At 58.9% G+C, this 22,008-nt stretch overlaps 1 protein-coding gene across 1 annotated transcript in view; it reads left to right on the forward strand.

Moving 5' to 3' along the window:
• Positions 1–687: 687 nt before the first annotated feature.
• ADGRL1 (adhesion G protein-coupled receptor L1) overlaps positions 688–22,008 on the forward strand; it is a 93,643-nt gene continuing 72,322 nt past the window's right edge. Inside the window, exon 1 of the mRNA XM_075061137.1 lies at positions 688–1,077. The gene's annotated coding sequence lies outside the window, so the exon portion shown is untranslated. The remainder of the gene's footprint in view (positions 1,078–22,008) is intronic.

A 22,008-nucleotide genomic window follows, 5' to 3' on the forward strand; every position in this document is an offset into this window, starting at 1 on the left:
CAGGTGAGCGGGGTGGCGGGGAAGGTAAAGAGGAAGGGAGGAGCGGGAACGGCAAGGGGTTTCAGATCATTTGGAATATGGAACCCCCCGCCCAGCGCTCAGTCCTGGAATCTGGGGTGGGGGGCTGTCATCTGTTTGGTGGGTTTTTTTTGCTCCTCCTGTTTTCCCAGACAGGGATCGTTTTGCGCCAGTCCCCGGGAGAGGGAAGGAGGGGGGAGCACACACGCTTCCTAGCAGCGATGTTCGCAGGAAGGGATGCATCCAACCCCCCCGCCTTCCTCGGGAGAATTGGTCGGAGGGGAGGGGGCGCCCCTGCGTCTGATCAGTGGGTGCAGCAGACAAAGCCACCTGCCCGGCACCCCGCGATCCGCTCCTACTGCAGTATTTTGTGGTGTGTGTGTGTGTGGGGGGGGACAATTACCCCTGAGTACCGTAATCTCTGGAGGGGGAGGGCTGGGATAATTCTTCCAGCTCTGGGTGGCTCTCGATCCCCTCTCGCTGCGGGGAGGTGTGTGTGGGGGAGGGGGGGCAGGGATAGATGTAGATACAGAACAGCTCTGGCAAGAGATTGGGGCAGACCCCCTTCCATGCGTGTCTTTATGTAACGGGCTTTATCGGGGGAGAGGGGACACATTTTTTTCAAATGTATCCTTCCAAGATGGTAGGATGCGGGTGGAATGGCTAATAAGGGAGGGGTGGGGGCTGTTGCCAGCCATGGGGTGGGGGAGAGGTGTGCCCAGCACCCAACTCTGGGGCCAATCCCGACTGGGGAGGGCGTTGATTGGCCACCCCCTTAAAATGGGGTGGGGGCGCCCCTTTATTCCCCTCCACGCACCAGCCTGTGTGGCTGAAATCGGGGCGGCCTCACCTTTTGGAGCGGGGGGCCCTATCCTGCTCCCCTTACCCGGGGCGGGGGCGCTGGTTCTGCTCTCTTCCCTTTCCCCCACGCCCAGAAAATGGGGAAGGGACTCCACGGTGCGGGGAAGAGTCATGTCAGCCCTGGGAAGGATTCGGCCCCCTTGGCATGTCTCAATCCGGATTGACGTCGGAGTCCAGCCGGATCCGGCCCAGAGAGAAGTAAACAAAGCGAGGAGGCGGTTAATAGAGAGAGATCGGAGCCCCTCTTCCCCCACTGCACCCGCAATTATATCACCTCCTTTGCCCCCCACCCCGTCTCAAAAGCCCTAGACCCCGGTGTACGCCCCCCTCCCCCAGCCTTGGCCCTTGGCGCGTCCGACGTGGGTGGGGTGCGGGGGGAGCGACTTCTGCGGCCGTGGCCGTGGCTGTGTGTGGTGGGTTTTTTAAAGGATCAAGTCCAAAAATTCCGCCGGTCGTGGGGAGGGGGAACGAGCCCTGAGTGGGTTCTTTAAAGCCCTTTGGGTTTGCGGGGAGAGGATCCCCGGATCTCGGGCTAGGTCCGTGGATCCAGTGCACCCCGCTGGGCCGCCTCTGCTGACCTTCCCCCCTGGACTGGGGGGGGTCAAGGGGGAAAGAAATAAAGCGGGGAGCGGGGGGGACGCTCTCCGAGGGGGGGGCTGAGCCCCAGAGCGAGGAGGGAGGGGGAGATGGATGGAGGGAGATGGATGAGTGGACAGAAAAACCTGTTACTATGCTCAGCCTCCCGATTCCCTCGCTCGCCTTGTCAATTTCACTCCCGTGCGAGCCCCCACCCCCGCCCCAGTTTAATGTCATTTCCTGGATTTCGCCCCCATCTAGAATCTCGATCCCCCTCCCCCAATTGCAAACGCCCCCCCTTCCCACCCCGAATCAAATTCGCCCTGGGTTTTCATAATAAAATGGCGATTTGCTGGCGGATGGGTTGAGAGTAATTGCTTTGGGGGGGAGGAAATTGAGTATGGGGGGTCATCGTGGGGGTCCCTGGAGGTCTCCCCACACACACCAACGAGGAGAAGGAGGGTGTGGGATGTTGCAGGAGGGAGCTGGTTGTGGGGTTATCCCTCCCCCATCTGCTAGGGAGGCGGTGCACCCCCCCACGCCAATGTGTGCATGGGGGGCTCCCCCACTGCACCCCCCGGTGGAGGGGACCAATGCCCCAAGATGGACACACTGTTGTGGGGGGAACTTTCCATTGCCATGCATTGGTTTCTCTGGCTTCCCCCCCCCCCCCAACAAAAGCCTTAAAAATAGCCCCTGGCTTCTCCAGTCCCAGGGTGGTGGCTGAGGGTGGGCACCTGCCTCTGGAATATTAACCAGGCAGCAGGGCTGGGACCCTGCTGCCGAGGTTGCTGCTGAGGGGAGGTTCCTTTGGGGGAGAGGTGCTGACTGTTGTCCCACGGGTCTGGCCACTGATCAGCCCCCACTCGTGTCATGCCCCCCCCCCCCAAGCTGTCCAGCTCTGGGCAATTTGCTTTCTGCCCCACAGGAAAATTGTGAAGGGGAGGGGCTTTTGGGCCAAACTCCAGCTTTATCCCCCCCTCAAAAAAAGCACAAAGCACCCCCCACCCAAGCTGGGAAGTGAATATTAAGGCAACCCAATAATTTGCTCCTTGCTTCAGAGCTTATTGCTGGTCTCAAGGTGCCCACTGAGGTTGGGGCTGGCTCACCCCATTGTACCAGTCCCTGCCCTGAAGAGCTCCCAGTTGGAACAGACCGGGAGAGGACAGACACTTCTTCCCATTTTATAGATGGGGAAAGTGAGGCAAGGAGCTAGCTGCAGGGACTGGCCCAAGGTCATGCAGGGAGTCAGTAGCAGAGCCAGGATATGAACCCACAAGTCGTGGCTCCTTGCCTGGGGTCTTCCACCCCCATCCCCTCCTACTAAAGCTTTTGGCATGGGGGGCAGGGAGGGGGCTCCCTGTGGGCTGGGTTGCCCCTCATGCCCACAGAGTGGGTCACAAGGACCTCCTTGCTGACTGGGAACCTTGGGGGAAGGGGTAACTAGAGCCTCCTCCCAGGAAGTATAACTCACAGAGTACCACCCCCACCCCAGTGGGAAAGTCCCATCTGGCCTGGCAGAGCTGTTTGGGGGAGGGGGAGGGAGGCTCTGACCTCCACCACATCTGGATCAGTCCCACTGGTCTGGGGGGTGGGGAGAGTTCATAGGAACCGGGATCTGGTTCCACAGAACCAGGGAGGGAGTAGAGGCCTATTTTATCCCAGAACTTTGAGTAGGGAGGTGTCCAGATAAACTGGTCCCCAAGCACTGCCCCTGCTGGTTCTGGTTCCCAGCTCTAGATAGCCAGGACTCCTGGGTTCTCTGCTCCCCACTCTGTGGGGTGGGAGGAGGGGCTGGGGGTTAGAACAGGAGGAGGCTGGCAGCCAGGACCCCTGCAATCAGTAGCCAGGGTGGGGGAGGGCAGGTGCAATGGGTGGGCAGCCCCAAACTGGCAGAGGAGTGGAGGTGCCAAAGCAGTGGGGTCTAGTGGTTAGAGTGGGGGGCTGGGAGCCAGGACTCCTGGGTTCTGTTCCCAGCTCTGGGAAGGCAGTGGTGTCTAGCGGTTAGAGCGGGGGTGGGCTGGGAGCCAGGACTCCTGGGCTCTGTCCCCAGGTCTAGGAAGGCAGTGGGATCTAGTGGTTAGAGCACTGGGGTGCTGGGAACCAGGGCTCCTGGGTTCTGTCCCCAGCTCTGGGAAGGCAGTGGGGTCTAGTGGTTAGAGTGGGGGGCTGGGGGCCAGAACTCTGGGAAGGCAGTAGTGTCTAGCGGTTAGAGCACTGGGGCGCTGGGGGCCAGGACTCCTGGGTTCTATTCCTGATTCTTCCGAGGCCACCCCAGCAAACTCACATGGCTGCCAACCAATGGGCTGCACTTCCCCCGGGAAAAGCAGAGAAAGGGAATGCAACTGGCGCATGCCTGCTGCCCCCCCTTTAAATACACCCCCCAAACTTCCTTCCCCTTCACAGATGCCCCCTCAGCCCCTCAGTGTTTAGAACTCTCCCTGCACCGAGTGACTCAGCTGTGTGTGCCAATCTCTGCTAATCCCCGCCTGGCGCTGCCTGCTAGTGTAGCTGGGATTCCCTTGTGCCAGGTGCCCTGTGGCAGCCATTGGACTCCCCCCTCCCCAGCCGGGTCACTTTCCCTTGGTACCACGAGCCATGGCCTTTTGTAGCGGGGGCCCACTGCACAGCCCGAGGTACCAAAGCCTCCTGCTCCCACTAGTGGCATAGCCAGGGCACAGCTGAGTCAGTCACTCATGAGGCTGCTGGACACAGAATGATTCTGTGGTCCCCTCTGGCTGCCCAGCCTGTGCTGTCTGGTGTCACCATTAGGGGGCTCCCCTAAATCTCAGTCTGGACTCAGCCATGGAGGGTTGTATTACACCCTTTCAGGTCCTTAAGTGACAGGGTTTTACTTTCATGGGTGGAGCTAAGATTAGCTCCTCCTCTTGGGAATTTTCCTCTGGCTGAGGAGGGAGGTGAAACCCCCCCACACACACACTCCTGTGGGTTGAAGTAGGCAGTGCATGTGCCCTGCTGCTGCCTCCTGCCAATCATGTCCATCCTCCATGCCTCAGTTTCCTCTCATGGACTGTGAGCTCTTTGGGACAGGGCCTGTCTTTCACTCTGTGTCTGTGCAGCACCCGGCACAACGAGGGTCCTGATCTTGGTCTGTCTAGGAGCTGCTGTAATAATAAGAATTCCAGCTGTAGTGGCAAAGTGTAAATGAAGCAGAGGATAAAAGCCTTACTACTGCTGCAGTGAAGGGCAACTCCCCCATTTAGCTTGGGCATCTCGATAGGGCTGGGTTCAATGCCAGATGCTTGCAGAGCAGCCCACCAAGCCACATAAGGTGGCACTCGGAGTTGGGCAAACATTGCCACCTCCCTCCCTGCAGGGGGATTTATGGGCTGAATTTCCAGTGGGAGCTGGGAAACGGGGGAGCCCTCCAGTGCCCAATGGGTTAATTGAACAAGAGAAAGGAAGCTTGGCTGTCTGGTGCCAGTTCACATGCAGGAATCACCATCCTGTTTTAGATCAGGAGCCCACCTAGCCTGGTATCCCGTCTGTGATGGTGGCAATTCTAGGACCGCCTGCCCCCAGGGAATATTTCCCCGGATAGTAGGTAGCAGTTGGCTCAAGGCTATAGATCCCTGCCCAGTAGTTTGGTTCTATTTTAATCCTTGTTATTGTACCACTGGAGAGTCTCCTGTTCTGTATATTGTCCCATTCTTCTTGGAACGCGGCGTTCTGGTGGCAGTGAGTTCCACAGGCCGCCCCCCTCCAAGTTCCTGGGCTCCACGCAGGAGCTCCTGAGGGGATTCTCTGGCCTGGAAGAGGTCAAGAGGTCAGACTGGCTGGAGCCTGGAAATCTAGGACTTGGGTTTGCCAAGGTCTTGAGAATTTCATCCCCTTATAAAATGCACTGGATGTTTTCGTCACAACCCATGTCCAGCTGTACGGTCTGATGTGTGGGGAGAGGGGCCCCATAGGGCAGGCTTTGGTGTAGCAGACAAGCGGGCCAGGCCCCCAGCTGGTGTCAATCAGCCGCCACATCTGGGTTTACATGGCCAGAGCATCTGCTTTTCGTGTTGCATCCATCCAGGCCGGGGGCTGCTCTCCGGCCAGAGCCTGCGCCCTGTGCCCACGACCTGTTGTAGTGAATGCGCCCCCACCCCCGGGAACGCCCAAAACAGACATTGCAGAAAGAAAAAAAAAACCCAGGAGCTGAGAGCCCTCACGCTTGTCTCAGCCGCTTTCTGCCCCGGCCCTGAACCAGCTCCACTGGGAAGCCAGCCCCGATGCCCCACACGCTGGGCCATGATGGGGTGGGGTCATGTCACAGTCGGAGCAGGCCGTTAGCACCCCAGAGCACGGGGAGTGGAGGGATCCCAGCTGGTTACCAACCCCACCCCAACACCTCGAGTCTTCATTTCTGTGGGAGACGTTTGATGCTTTTCTACCCCCCACCCAGCCTCCGGTGGCTGCCATCCAGGGGTGGTTCTGCAGACAGACAGGGCCAGGAGGGAGGAGATTTTGAGGTGTGGTTGGCAGAGGCGGCGATTTTAGCCCCAATTCCGGAACCTGGGGGCCAATCCGCTCCTCCCTGCTTTTCACTGTTATTATTTAGCTGACGACAGAGCGGGGGCGTCTGCCACCAGTTTCTGGAGCCGCACTACCTGCCTGGCGCCCAGCTCCGGCACACGGCGAGAGACGGGGGGGTGCGTGGGGATATTTCCCAGTGGGCCTCCTGCGGTAGCACTGAATGCATTACGGCCACCTCATCTGCTCATGCACGCACATCTCCGGGGCGGGTGGGGGTGAGCTGCCTGCCCTGGCAAATGTGCCTGGGGAATCACAGGTTTGGAACCACATCGGGGTGGGGCACCTGCGGGGGGTCAGGGGATATAGCATCAGACTGCGGAAGAGAGACAGAAATTCTGGATGTGAGAGAATTGCAGGGCTCTGCCTCTCCACTGATCTCCCCATCGCCATGTTATCGGCTCGCTCGCTCCGTCTCCTCTGGGTGGGGGAGGGGGCTGAAGCTAGGGGGGCTTGGGGTGGCAGCCCCCCCGGCTTGAAGTGCTTTCCATCATGTACAGGCTTTACAGTTCGGTTCAATGGCTCTCAGCACCTCTGCCAATGCCATGCCCCTCCCCCGATCTCTATCTAGCCATCCTCCCATTCTCCCCCATGATCTCTATATCTGTCCCTTCCCCTATCCCCCCCACACCCCTCGATCTCTGTATCTATCCATCCTCCCATTCCCCCCACGCCCCTCGATCTCTGTATCTATCCATCCTCCCATCCCCCCCACCCTTCGATCTCTGTATCTATCCATCCTCCCATTCCCCCCACACCCCTCGATCTCTGTATCTATCCATCCTCCCATCCCCTCCACCCCTCAATCTCTGTATCTATCTACTCACCCATCTCCCACTACACCCTGTCTCTGTCCACCCCCATACCTCCCAGACCCCTCGATCTCTGTATCTATCTGTCCCCCTAATCCCCCCACACCCTCAATCTCTGTATCTATCCGTCTACCCATGCCCCCCACACCCCTCAATCTCTGCATCTAGCTACCCACCCATCCCCCCAAATCATCTTTGTATCTGTCCAACCCCTATCCCTCCCACACCCCTCGATCTTTGTATCTATCCATCCCCCTAATCCCCCCCACACACCCTCGATCTCTGTATCTATCCATCCCCCTAATCCCCCCCACACACCCTCGATCTCTTTATCTGTCCATCCTCCCATCCCCCCACAGCCCTCAATCTCTGTATCTATCTACTCACCCATCTCCCACTACACCCTGTCTCTGTCCACCCCCTATACCCCCCAGACCCCTCGATCTCTGTATCTATCTGTCCCTCTAATACCCCCCACACCCCTCAATCTCTGCATCTAGCTACCCACCCATCCCCCCAAATCATCTTTGTATCTGCATCTAGCTACCCACCCATCCCCCACCCCAACTCAACTTTGTATCTGTCCAACCCCTATCCCCCCCACACCCCTCGATCTCTGTATCTGTCCATCCTCCCATCCCCCCACACCCCTCAATCTCTGTATCTAGCCACCTACCCCATCTCTGTATCTAGCCATCCACCCATCCCCCACCTCACCCCATCTCTATATCTATCTACTCACCCATCCTCCTCCACACCTCTTGATCTCTGTATCTAGCCACCCACCCATCCCGTCTCTGTATCTGTCCATCCCATCCCCTCCACACCCTGCGATCTGTGTATCTATCTACTCACCCATCCTCCCCCAGACCCCTTGATCTCTGTATCTAGCCATCCACCCATCTCTGTATCTATCCATCCCCCACTTCACCCTATTTCTGTATCTATCCATCCACCCATCCCCCACCTCACCCCATCTCTGTATCCATCCACCCCCCCATCCATCCCCAAATACCCCCATCAATTGCTATACCAAGCTAGGGTGACCAGACAGCAAGTGTGAAAAATTGGGGTGGGAGTGGGGTGTAATAAGCACCTGTATAAGACAAAACCCCAAATATCCGGACTATCCCTATAAAATCAGGACATCTGGTCACCCTAGTACCCACCCACCCTGTTCTGTTGGGAGTGGGCATTATCTACATCGGGGGGGTGGGGGTGGAGCAAGGTGTGGGTCATCCTATTACATCAGGGAGACAGGGAAATGGGGGGCTTCACCCCACATTTGCTGATAGGGGTCCCCCCATCTCTCCTCTGGTGCCCATAATCTGCTGCCCTCAGGTCTCACACTCTCCCCCCGATAACACTGGTAGCCAGGACGAGGTGAATCCGAGCTTGGGATCGGATCTCCCGGACACAAGGGGCTCTTTCAGAGAGCAGGATCCAGCAGTTTACCCCAGCAAGGGATCTGCCCCATTGACTCCAATGGGGGGAGGGATAGCTCAGTGGTTTGAGCATTGGCCTGCTAAACCCAGGGTTGTAAGTTCAATCCTTGAGGGGGCCAGTTAGGGATCTGGGGCAAAAACCTGCCTGGGGATTGGTCCTGCTTGAGCAGCGGGTTGGACTAGATGACCTCCTAAGGTCCCTTCCAACCCTGATATTCTATGACCCCAGCTGGGGATCTGGACCTATTGACTTGGGATGAAACAGAGCCTTTCAGAGCTCTTACCCCCATGCCAACCCCCTCAAAACCTGCCACAGCATCAGGATGTTATTTAGATTTCTGCAGCACTTAGGTTTCAGCTGAGATCAGGGCCCCGTTGTGCTGCCAGGCTCTGCACGGAGCCTGATCTTGAGGGCCCTGCTGTGCGGGGCACTGCACAGAGCCTGAGGTCAGGGGCCCCACTGTGCTGGGTGCTGCATGGACACACAATGAGAGACAGTCCCTCCCTGACCCAAAGAGATTCCAGTTTAAACAAAGGGAGGATTATCCCCCTTCTGTAGGTGGAGAAACTAAGGCACAGAGCAGTGAAACCTCCTGTCCAAAGTCACTCAGTGAATCAATGGCATACCCAGGAGCTGAACCCAGATGTCCTGAGTCCCAGCCTAGCACCACAAGACCCTCCCTCCTCTTTTTCTGAGCACATGGCCCTGGCAAGATGCCCATTGTCTTTCCCGCCCCCCCCCCTCCCCCCCGCAGCCCCATGGAGCAGAGCAACGGGCCCATCTTGCCCAGTATCTGGTCTCAACAATGGCTGGGGCTGTCAGCAACTGCTTTCTCTCAGCAACTGCTTCAGGCTCTCTGCAGACTCAGACAGGCACTGACACTGGTGACCCTCAGGTCTCCTGAGTCAACTGTGAAGGCTAGATTCTGGTGGCGACGTTCAGATTGTGACACTGAGTCACCCCAGAAGTAGAGGCCCTGGGAGTGGGCCCCCAGCTGGGGATCTGGCCCCAACTCCAGTGGAGCAACACCACTTTACACCTGCGGGGGATCTGGCCCATTGACTGCAGTGGAGCCAGGGCTGGGTTACGCCCGCCGGGGAGCAGGCCGGGGGCACTCCCTGCTGTGTACATCTTGCGGTTGAGATGAGCAGCACTGGAGAAATGGCTGAGATGATTCTTGTCTCTCTGCCATCTTCCATCATCTCTCCCCGCTCCTAATTCAATCATTCTCCCCTCCCCCTCTCTGTTCCCCCGTCCCGTCCCCCCTGCCCCTCTGTAGTTCCTCCACACACCCCTCCCTCCAGCCGCGGCAACTCCTGCCTGTGTCGCAGCCCAGCACCCGTCCAAGGCGGTGGCTAATTGATATGATAACCCAGCTCAGACTTGATTAGGGAGATAATTGGCTGGTGCCGGGCCGGGAAGCACGGTCCCTGTTTAATTTGATCGGAGTCCGCAGGGGCCGTGAGAGTCTGGAAAATGCCCTAATCGAATTTCCGCCCCAGCAAATCCAACCCCTGCCCCGGGCACCGCGCTGGATTCGGCCGCTCATGCCTGGGCCCAGGAGTGGCTCTGGGCTGCGCGCAGCAGCACCCTCTAGGGGCGAGGGCTGTGGGGCTAGAGCTCCGGGAGCACCACTCCCTCAAGGACAACTCACCGGCTCGGGGATTAGGCGACTCAGGGTTCAAATCCCCATTCCGCACTTGGGATTTTTCATCTGCCAGCTGTGATTGGCGGAGCTTCCTTTTGGCGGCTGGTGTGTTGTCCCAATGCCAAACGAGGAGGTACAGCTGGGGACAAACCCAGGAGTCCTGATTCCCAGCCCACCCCCTCCCCTGCTCTAATCATTAGACCCCACTCTAATCATTAGAACCCAGGCATCCTGACTCTCAGCCCCCCTAAGCCTGGGGAGAACTCAGGAGGTTTACATAAGAGGATAATAGCCTACTACTGCTGCCAGTGAACAGAGTTCCTCCTTTAGCTGAAGCAGTAGAACCCCGCTGGGAGTGCTAGTTGGCGTTCAGGGCTTAGATCTTAATATTAGGTGTATTGGGGGATGCCAGCCAAGAGTGGGGTGCCAGGTGCTGCACAGACACTGAGCGAGTGAGTCCTGGCCTCGAAGAGCTGCCAGCCTGAACAGACCTAGGGTGGGAGGAGAAACTGAGGCACAGAGAGGGGAGGGGCTTGCCCAAGGTCACCCAGCCAGGCAGCAGCCAAGCCAGGAATAAACCCTGAGTTTCATGGCCTAGCATCTCTGCCTGCTAAGCCTAGAAGCCATGGCCTGCATTGTCTCAGTGCTCGGAGGGGTTAAGCTAAGGCCAGCAGCAAATGTAAATGCAGCCTCCAGCGCGCACAGGTCCTGGTGTCCCCCCGAGCCTCCCACCACCATTAAGCTGGGCCTGTATGTGATGCTGGCCCTTTAAGACTTCATAGGTCATTGAGTGACACAGAAGCCTGTGAAGCAGGATGATAAAAGCAAGGGGAGTCCCCGCAGAAGCCAGCCTGGGGCTGGGTGTATTAATGATGGTTAATTAACAGCACGCGGTCCATCGGAGGCTTCTCTGATAGGACTGAGCCAATCCTTGCGAGCTCAGACTCAGTGCTGTCGCACGGGGAGGGAAACTGAGGCACGGATGAGGCAGTGACTTGCCCAAGGTCATGCAGCAAGGTGCAGCTGGGGAGGGAATCCAGGAGTCTTGATCCCCAGCCCCAACCACTAAATACCACTCCCCTCCCAGAGCCGGGGACAGAACCCAGGAGTCCTGGCTCCTCCGACCACCACGACCCACTCAACTTCATTCACATCCGCTATTGAGATAGAACCGGCAGCTCCTGACTCCAAGCCCATCCAGATCTAACCACTGGACCCTTCCCCTGAGGCAGGCATGGAACCCAGGAGTCCTGCCGGCCAGCCCAGCTCCCTCTGTGTATTCCCCGCAGGCCACCTCTGCCACTGAATCCCAGACCCTGGCCCCACATGGCTGCCCCCCAGCTTCCCACACCCAGATGCCATGCAAAACCTGGGAATTTTCCCACCATGTTTGAGGCTGACGTGAGAGACCAACTTGCCCCAAAGCCCATGAGCCCTTCCTCTCTGAGCAGTACCGGTGTCTAACACACCCCAAATCCCTCAGCTTAAAGCCCCCACACGTGGCCCCTACTAGCTCACTTGAGCTAAAGGAGGAACTCCACCGGTCAGTAGGAGTTGTAGGCTTTTATCCTCTCTGTGAAGCAGCCACTAGGGGGCAGACTGCAGGTTCAGTGCTGGGCTCTAGAGCTTTTCTAAAGCCGCCACAGAATTCTGGGGGTGTCCCAGAGCAGGGGGCAGCCAGCTGGAGACCCCTGGGCCTGATCTCTCAGGGTGCTGACATTAACGGGAAGCCCAACCCATGGTACCTTGGTTGGAGCAGGGATGAGTGTTCCAGCCAGGAGGAGGCACGGGGAGGGGGAGGCAGAGAGGGCACAAAGTGCCCCAGGAAGGGGGGGGTCACAGCTCAGGTTGGGGGCCCCATGGTTGAGGCACCCCGGGATCCTTTACCCCGTGCTCTCCCCCACCCCCAGCAAGGGGGTGCAGTTGTCCCTGTTCTGTGTCTGTAGCCATGGCTCCTTTGTTCCCCAAGAGGAAAGCTGGCAGTGGAAGGCTGGGCTTGGGAATAGACTCTGGACTGGGATCCAGATGATTTGGGGGAAGGTCCCAGATCTGCACCACCATGGCTGGGTCACGTCATTGCTCTGTGCCTCGGTTTCCCCATCTGATAAATGGGGAAACTAATCCCTCCTTTGCCTGTTGAGATGGGGATGGGCTTTCATTTCCAAGCTTCCAGTGGCTGGGCTGTCACAGTGCTGATGTGGCCACGTTATGCCAGTGGGAGGGAGCTCCCCCCAGCAACATCATAAAACCAGCTCAACGAGCAGCGGTAGCTATGCCAGGGGGAGAGCATCTCCCACCGATAGGGTGCTGTGCAAACAACCGCTTATGCCGGCAAAACGTATGTCTGTCGGGGGTGTGTGTGTGTTTTTCACACCCCTCAGCGACAAAAGTTTTGTCGACATAAGTGCTAGTGTAGACATGGCTTTAGCGTGTGCAGAGCCTGGCACAATGGGGCCCTGATCTTGGTCGGTGTCTGTGCAGGGCCCGGCACAAGAAGGCCCTGATCTCTGTCGGTGTCTGTGCAGGGCCCAGCACAAGACGGCCGTGATCTCGGTTGGGGTCTGGGCAGCGCCTGGCACAACGGGGCCCGATCTTGGTCAGGATCTGGGCAGCACCCGGCACAACGGGGCTCTGATCTCAACTGGGGTCTGTGCAGTGCCCGGCACAACAAGGCCGTGATGTCAGTCAGGGTCTGTGCAGCCTTTGGCACAAGGGGGCCCTGATCTTGGCTGGGTCTGTGCAGCACCTGGCACAAGAGGGCCCTGATCTCGGTCGGGATCTGTGCAGCGCCTGGCACAAGGGGGCCCTGATCCTGGTCGGGGTCTGGGCAGTGCCTGGCACAGTGGGGTCTTGGCCCATGACTGGGGCTCCTAGACATGCCCCAGCACAAAGAATCACTAATAATAACAGCCCAGAGAAGGGTGGGGCACGAGGGGCTCCATGGGGGATGGGCTCCCGGGCCCTCACTCTGGGAAGTTGTCATGTTCCTTATGTGATCATTTCAGCCCCGGCTCCTCCTTCAGTTCCCTTTGCTGTGGCTGGAGATGGTGGCGTGGGGCGCTCACCCCGTCTGCGCTGACGACAGCGGGTCTCTGAGTCAGGCCGTTCGCAATCCAGTCGTGGCCACGCCCCAGGGCATGGCTCACCTGCCCACACCCTCCTGTGTCACAACCACGGGGCCCTGCCATGGGCCTGGCCGGGCACCTGGGTGCAGGTTCGCTCCCCTGCAGGGCGAGTTCCGGGCCCTGTCACTGGATCAGGAGCTAGGAAGGAACCGGCCAGATCTGCAGGGTTGTTCCCCACTTCATCAGTGTTTCTAGGAGCAGTGGAGACGTTCCCCCCTCATGACTTCCCAGGACATTCATTAGGTGTATTATAGTAGTATCTAGAGACCCCAGCTGAGATCGGGGCCCCCTTATGCCAGGTGCTGCACAGACCCCGACCGAGCACAGACCCTGCCCCAGAGAGCCAACAGTCTAAACAGACAAGTGGTGGAAGGTGAAACTGAGGCACAAAGAGGGGAAATGAATTCCCCAAGGTACCTAGCAGGTCAGAGATGGAAATAGAACACAGGTGTCCTGAGTCCCAGGCTACTGACCTCTGGTGTCTCCTTTTGTGAATGGAGGGAGAATATTTGTGTCTCATCACATCAATTTCAGCCCTGTTGCATCCTGGGGTTTGTAGTTCCCAGGGGTTCCAAGCATTAGGTTTCCAGCAGGATGAGGACAGTGCAGAGGAAGGGCAGAGTTAAGGGTATCTGGGCAACCTTTGAACTCCCCATTGGCCTGGAGCATATCTGTCCACGGGCAGCTCAGAGTTCTCTGCCCACTGCAGCCACTAAGGAGATGGGCATTCGCCCAGTGTCAATCTTCTCTAGTGACCACTTGGCACAACAGGACAAGAGCCTACTACTGCAGCTGGGTGGAGGCATCTATCTGTTTCCTCATGACGTTGGTGGCACTTTTGGGGTTCCAGACTTGCTGACGGCCCAAGCAGGGAGCAGCCTGGCATTGGCAGAGCTAATTAGACCCTCTTCCTTCCCCCCTAAGCCTGTGAGCTGAAAGCAGGGATCCCGACCTCCCAGGCCCTCGCCCCCCGCCCCCCACCCTTAATGCCAGAATCATTATTTAAAAGCAGGGTGGAAGGAAGAAGGAAAGCAACCTTCATTATCATATCGAGAAAATTACCCCCATCCCCCTAACTAGCAATTTTCCTGCCACATAGTTCAGCGCTGACTAGCCCATTAATTATAGAGATGAAAAATCATTTGGAAACCAGGAAAGGAAACTAATTGGCTCTTCCCCCAGCTCAAACGAGCTGGTGCTAGCGGGAGAGGGGAACAGGGATCCCGGTCACGAGAGGGCCCCAAGAGGGTCTCCTCCTCGGGAAGATTTCTCGAGACTCTCCCTTTGCTCGGAGCAGTCTAGGGAGTATGGCATGTGGTCAAGAGGAAAGAGGTGCCTGTGGTTAAGGTGTGGGGCTGGGGGAGATCTGGTTTCACTGCCCTGCCTCAGGATGACCTTGGCTGAGTCAAGTCACCTCTGTGCCTCAGTTTCCCCATCCGTAAAATGGGGATAATAGACCTTCCTTTGTGTATTCAGACTGTGAGCTCTTCAGAACAGGGGCTGCCTCTGACTCTGTGTCTGCAGTGCCCGGCGCAATGGGTCACTGATCTTGGTTGGGGTTTGTGCAGCGCCTGGCACAACGGGGCCCTGATCTTCATTGGGGTTTCTAGACGCAACCATAACGTGCATAACAACAGTGGATCTGAACCAGCGTCTTGGTTTTAAGACAGCTGGAGTCTAGGTTACTGAGCATTGGCTGAGGATCCAGGACTCCTGGGTTCTACTCCTGCTCTGACAGGGGAGTGGGGTCTAGTGGCTAGAGCAGGAAGGGGCTCGAAGCCAGGACTCCTGGGGTCGTTCCCCAATCTGCCATCAATGTGCTGTGCGAGCCAAGGCCTGCAACGTGGTTTTCCCACAGCCCTGTGGCCCTATTTCCCTGCTCTGTGCCAGGCCCGAGCACAGATGCTGACCCCACAGAGCCAGCTCCCCAGAGCAGGGGTGGGGCAGCATATGCCCTCCTTCAGCCCCCCAGCGAAGAGGCATGACTGGCAGGGCTGCTCTCTGCTGCGAGGTCCAGGCCTGCGAGCGCCAGGGTCATTACGGGCCAAGACCAAGGGGCATTAGCAGGGGCGGCTCTAGGGATTTTGCTGCCCCAAGCACGGCAGGCAGGCTGCTTCCGGCGGTTTGCCTGCGGAGGGTCCGCTGGTCCCGCGGCTTCAGCGGATCTCCCGCAGGCATCCTCCAAAGCTGCGGGACCAGCGGACCCTCTGCAGCCAAACCGCCGAAGACAGCCTGTCTGCTGCCCTTGCGGTGCCAGCAGAGCGCCTCCCGCGGCTTGCCGCCCCAAGCACGTGCTTGGCGTGCTGGGGCCTGGAGCCACCCCTGGGCATTAGTAGAGCAAAGCCCAGCAAGGAGGAGCCTGGTCAGCATGAAAGCCCGTCAGCAGGACAGAGATAAGGGAAGGGGCTGTGGGTCGGGAGTGATGAGCAGCAGCTCAGCTGGGGGAGGGGTTGTGGGGAGTCCCAGGCTGGGAACAGGGTGCTCCTCAGTCCCAACCTGCAGCCCCTCTATCCCAGCCCCTGGCGCCCCTGAGCAGGGGACAGGTCCCTTCTCCATCCTGACCTTCGCTCTGAGGGAAAGTGCTGAAGCGAGAGAACCTAACACCGGGCTGGGGGGGCCGAGCGCTGCCTGATCTCCACTCCGCTCCCCTCCTTGTCTTCCAATCCCTCCCCTGGGGGAGCCGCAAGTCAAGGGCGTCCGGGCTCCTGTTTCATGCTGCGGTGTCCCGTGGCCAGGTGAGGCGGCTGGGGGTGATGGCCCGGCTCCCCAGGGGGCACCGCATCATGACTCAGCCCCTCAGGGGCCAGGCCTGCAGCTCTGGAGCTGGGAGTTGGGGACGGTCACTCAGCGTCCTTCCCAAGCTGCCGGGGTTTGGGCCAGGGGAGCAGCGCAGCTTGGGAGGAGCGCATCTAGGAGCTGTACGCAAGGGGCCCCCAGGCTCCTGGCCTGCAAAAGGGGCCTGGATTCCTGGCCAATGTAAAGGGGCCAGGTTGGGCCCCACTGGTGTAACAGATACAAGCCATGAGCCGCATCTCAGGCTCTGCCACTGTGGCTGCAGCATCTGTAGGGGGTGCGCTCCCCCTCGCCATCAGTGCTGGCCCCAGCCCACCTCGAGGGGGTATGGGCTGGGGGCCGCGTGCCGAGGTTTGGGAGTGGTAAAGCCAAGGGTCCCCCCCCCCCCCCGCCTCAGGGTCTGTCTCAGAAGAGGCTTCTGCCCCCCCAGGATGGGCCCAAGCAGCTTTGCCGTCACTCCGGGGAAAGGAGCCTGGTGGGGGGAGATGGCAGAGGAGTCTGGGAAAATGGACCCCAAATGGGGGAGCTGCCCCTATTCTGCCCAGAGGTGGGGGAGGTCCTGCCCCTGCTCCCAAACAGTGGCCCTGTCTGACCCAGATCAGAGCCCATGTGAGGGTGCTAAATGGAACAGGGGCTTCCCGTGGGGGCTGCGTTCCTGGAGGGATCCCCAGGGGGCATGAACAGTGCCAGGGGCTCCCCACAGGATGAGAGGGGCCAAGATCTTGCCGGAGTGGGTCTGTCCAGGCAGCCTCCCCCCATTTCAGCACCTTTCTGGGCAGAGCCAGGTAATTGGGACCAGACCCTGGGCCCGAAGCAGTGGCTGGAAGGACTTCAGTGGCCTTGGGCTCCCACTCCTGTGGTGGAAACACAGGCATGGCACAGTGTGCCCATCTGCCCCGGCATCCCGTCACCACTAGCACCAGCTCGTCCAGTGGAGGGGGGATACCAGCCCAAGGGAAGCGACTGCCTGACCCCAGTGTTCAGCTCCTGACCAGAAGCAGGTTTATATCTCTGACCCCCGCCCCCGCATACCTCCCTGCCAGGTGACACATTCCCCTTCCCATGTGAGCCTTTGTTCTGAACCCACCATGACGCCCTGCAGCAGGTAGTTCCACCGGTTGATCAAATGGAGCTGCTTTCAGGAGAGGCCACTTGGAGGCGGTGGCTTGGGATACCTGGGCTCTGTTCCCATCTGACTCACTTCCAACTTGTGCAAGTCCCTGTACCTTAGCTTCCCATCCATTGTGTGTAAATTATTTGTCAAGGACTGTCTGTCTCACTGGGGGTCTGTGCAGTGTCTGGCGCAGTGAGGCCCTGGTCTTGGTCCGGGTCTGTGCTGGTGTCTTCATCCCCAAGGTGCTGCTGTGATATAAATAACAATGAGTTTGAAATGTGTTGCCTTTTTGCTGACACTGTCTTCTCCTGGCTGCTTGCATCTCTGGAAAGGCACCTTTGCTCTGCCTCCATCCGATCCCAAGCGGGGTGAGATCTGTTCCTGATGGGAGGGAGCGTTGAAAATCAGCTGCTTCAATTGTGGTGTTGTTTGAAATATGGGTTGACCAAAAATGCCAGCGACTCAGTTTCCTTTGTCCCGAGATCCCTCCTGAAGAGAGACAAGAAGTCAGGTGGCATTTTTAGGAAGAAAAAAATATCAGCATTTCTTCCAAAAAGAACATTAAGGTGGCAAAATCAAAGGGCTACAGTGTTGGGAAATGCCAGAATTAAGGTTGCCTGGGTAGCCTTAACTCTGCCCTCTAGTGTGTCTGCATTATGAGTCGCTCTTTCATGACATCCAAAGCTATTCTTTTCACAAGACCCCTGCCTCATTCAGTGCACAGGACAGATGGTGTTCACTGGATGAGCAGTTATGCCAGCTTTCTTTTTGTCATCCTCATTCAATGTGTGGCCCCAGTTCCCATTCACTGCCACCGTCCGAACCCAGCGTTATTAATGTCCTCATTGACTTTTCTGTGGCACTCATCCGGGAGGGCTTCTGGGATAAATGAATTTCTTTTCCCAACACCCCGTGAGACGAGTAGTATCCCCACTGCCCAGCTGGGAAACGGCAGTGCAGAGAGATTGGAGTGCTAGCGGGTGCTGGGATCCTGTCATTCAGCTGCGTTCTGCAATCCTGGTCCCCCCTTAACCACCAGACCTTCCTTGCTATTCCTACCAGCCCCTGCCTCGTTCACTCCGCATCTTCCAGCTTCTGCAACAGATGAGGCAGGGTCCTACCACAGCTGCCTTCTCTCCCTGCATAACATGGATCCTGGCCCGGCGCAACTGGTAGAACTGATGCGACTGTGTCACTAAAGAGCGTCTCTTAATGCAGGTGCACAAGGCAGCAGTTACGGGTGTCCCGGGTAGCCTCTGTTTTGGTGTTCCTGATTCATGGGTTGCTGCAGGGAACGGGGTGGAGACTCAGCAGGGGGCGCTCTCACCGGCTGTCAGTGCTGACCCCAGAGTGGCGCTAGGGGGCGCTGTGCTGCAGAGAGCAGGGTGGAGGCTCAGTAGGCAGCAGTCTCCCTGCACAATCAGGGACCTCCATAGCCCAGTGCTAGGGGGCGCTGTGCTGCGGTCTCTACGGGCAGCTCTGGACAAGAGGTTCTGGTTGCTCATGGTCATTAGAGATCACTCCCTCCGTTCATCTGTCTGTCCACCCCCATCGCTCCCTCTGTCCGTCCATCTGTCCACCCCCATCACCGCCTCTGTCCGTCTATCTGTCCACCCCCATCACTGCCTGTGTCCGTCCATCTGTCCACCCCCATCACCGCCTCTGTCCGTCTATCTGTCCACCCCCATCACTGCCTGTGTCCGTCCATCTGTCCACCCCCATCACCGCCTCTGTCCATCCATCTGTCCACCTCCATCGCCCCCTCTGTCCATCTATCTGTCCACCCCCATCGCCGCCTCTGTCCATCTGTCTGTCCACCCCCATCACCGCCTCTGTCCGTCCATCTGTCCACCTCCATCACCACCTCTGTCCGTCCATCTGTCCACCCCCATCACCGCCTCTGTCCGTCTATCTGTCCACCCCCATCACCGCCTGTGTCCATCCATCTGTCCACCCCCATCACCGCCTCTGTCCATCCATCTGTCCACCCCCATCGCCGCCTCTGTCCATCTGTCTGTCCACCCCCATCACCACCTCTGTCCGTCCATCTGTCCACCTCCATCACCGCCTCTGTCCGTCCATCTGTCCACCCCCATCACTGCTTCTGTCCGTCTGTCTCTCCATCCCCAGTCACCCCCTCTGTCCGTCCATCTGTCCACCCCCATCACCGCCTCTGTCCATCCATCTGTCCACCCCATCACCCCCTCTGTCCATCCCTCTGTCCATCCCCATCTTTGTCCACCCCATCACCCCCTCTGTCCGTCTGTCTGTCCATCCCCATCACCACCTCTGTCCATCCATCTGTCCACCCCCATGGCCCCCTCTGTCCGTCCATCTGCCCACCCCCATCACCACCTCAGTCCGTCCATCTGTCCAACCCCATCGCCCCTCTGTCCATCCATCTGTCCACCCCCATCACCGCCTCTGTCCGTCTGTCTGTCCACCCCCATCACCACCTCTGTCCATCCATCTGTCCACCCCCATCGCCCCCTCAGTCCATCCATCTGTCCACCCCCATCACCCCCTCTGTCCGTCTGTCTGTCCATCCCCAGTCACCCCCTGTCCATCCATCTGTCCATCCCCATCTCCCCCTCTGTCCGTCCATCTGTCCAACCCCATTGCCCCCTCTATCCATCTGCCCGGCTACCCCCATCGCCCCCGCTGTCTATCTGTCTGTCCGCCTCCATCTCCCCCTCTGTAAGTCCATCTGTCCATCCCCATCGCCCCCTCTGTCCATCGGTCTGTCCTTCCCCATCGCCCCCTCCGTCTGTTGGTTTGTCCATCCCCATCACCCCCGCTGTCCACCCCCATCGCCCCCAATGTCCATCCATCTGTCCACCCCCATCGCCCCCTATCCATCTGTCTGTCTGTCCCCATCGCCCTCCTGTCCATCCGTCTTTCCATCCCCATCGCTCCCTCTGTCCATCTGTCTGTCCATCCTCAGTCACCCCCTCTGTCTGTCTGCCTGTCCACCCCATCACCGCCTCCGTCCATCTATCCACCCCATCACCGCCTCTGTCTCTCTATCCATCCCAGTCACCCCCTCTATCCATCTATTTGTCCACCCCCATTACCCCCATCCGTCTGTCTGTCCACCCCCATCGCCCCGTGTCCATCTTCTCTGTCCAACCCCATAACCCCCTCAGGCCGTCTGTCCGCTCCCTACACCCACTATGTCCATCCATCTATCTATCCCCATACACCTCCTCTGTCTGTCTCTCTGTCCATCCCGTTCATCCCCTATGTCCATCTGTCTATCCATTCCCAGTCATGCCCTCTATCCGTCTGTCTATCCATCCCCATACACTCCCTCTGTCCGTCTGTATGTCCGTCCCCATTCACTGCCTCCATCCCTGTGTCTATTTATCCCCACTCACCCCCTCTATCTATCTATCTATCAGGGCCCCGGCCCCCACCCAGCTGGACCCATACTGGGCACTCAGCACGCTCAGGACAGTCACACAGAGCTGAGCTGGGATAAGGCAGGAGGACACAGTGGAGGGCTGCGGGTCGGGATTGGGGGGCACTGGCTGAGCTGAGGGCGGAGGAGCCGAGACTGGGCTAACGGGGGGCTGCGGGTCGGGATTGGGGGGCACCAGCAGAGCTGTGATGAAGGAGCCGAGGCTGGGCTAACGGGGGGCATGCGGGTCGGAATTGGGGGGCACCAGCAGAGCTATGATGAAGGAGCCCAGGGTGGGCTAACGGGGGGCTGCGGGTCGTGATTGGGGGGCACTGGCAGAGCTATGATGGAGGAGCCAAGGCTGGGCTAACGGGAGGCTGCAGGTCGGGATTAGGGGGCACTGGCAGAGCTGTGATGGAGGAGCCAAGGCTGGGCTAACGGGGGGCTGCAGGTCAGGATTGGGGGGCACTGGCAGACCTGTGATGGAGGAGCCGAGGCTGGGCTAACAGGGGGCTGTGGGTCATGATTGGGGGGCACTGGCAGAGCTGAGGGCGGAGGTTTCTCACTCAGAGCTCCCACCATTCTCGGGATTAGCCGTATCCCATTTGGCCGGGGGAGGCCAGGACATGTCACTCGTGCTCAGATTAGTGATTTACGCTGCTCGCTGCTAATGAGGACACGGAGAACGGCCTGTTCCCAGCGAATTCGGCTAATCCTCCCAGCCTTTCTGCGATGCCCAAACAATGGCAGCGCGGCACTGACAGGCTGGATCCCGCCTCAGCTCCTTCCCGCCCTGACACCGAGCAGCTCCCTCCAGCCCAGGCCCCGGGGCATCCCATGCCATCTCTCTGGGATCGGCAGAGCCGGGGGCAGGGCCACAGGGGGTGCGGGTCGGGATTGAGGGGCACCGGCAGAGCGGGAGGGGGTGAGCCCAGAACCCATATCCAAAATGTGGATGTGCCATTAACCCCACACACACACACCTTCCTCTGGCTCTCGTCAAACTCTGGCCTCAACCACAAATCGGGGCATTATAAAGAGCCCCCAGCTGAGGCAGGGGCAGAGGTGGGAGATGAAGCAAAACTGCAGAATTTCTAATCCCCACTCGCAGCCCCAGCCCTGCCCCCACCACAGCTCTGCCAGTGCCCCTCAATCCTGACCCCCAGCCCTCTGCTAGCCCAGCTCTACCCCACAGCTCTGCCGGTGCCCCTCAGTCCCAACATGCAGCCCCCTCTCCCCTCCCTCCACAGCTCTGCTGGTGCCCCTCAATCCCTACCTGCAGCCCCTGCTAGCCCAGCCCTGGGCTCTCAGTCAGTCTGAAGCTATCAGGAGCTGCAGACATTAACCCTTTCTGTGCCACCCACCAACATCTTCCCCACTTTAGTCTGCACCGGACCTGGCTCCCCGTCGAGCTGCGCTGGAGGGCTGGGTTCCGGTGCCCATCTGCAGTGGCCTTTGGATCGTGCCTGGTGGGTGAAAGGCTGGGACCAGGAATGGGTCCCTGAGCTGAGGGCAGGGTCCCAGCTGCCTCACAGGGGTGTTGATAACAGGGGAAAATTCCCCCCCACGGGGTCCCGCTCCAGAGGGGCCAAGCCAGAGCTCTCTGCGGCCCTGAGGGCCTTAGTGGTCTTTGCAAAGTCCTTTTGCTCCAGTCCAGTGGCTGCTGAGGCTGG

This window comes from Chelonoidis abingdonii, chromosome 26 (genome assembly GCF_003597395.2).
Source record: "Chelonoidis abingdonii isolate Lonesome George chromosome 26, CheloAbing_2.0, whole genome shotgun sequence".
In the NCBI taxonomy this organism is placed as follows: domain Eukaryota; kingdom Metazoa; phylum Chordata; order Testudines; family Testudinidae; genus Chelonoidis; species Chelonoidis abingdonii.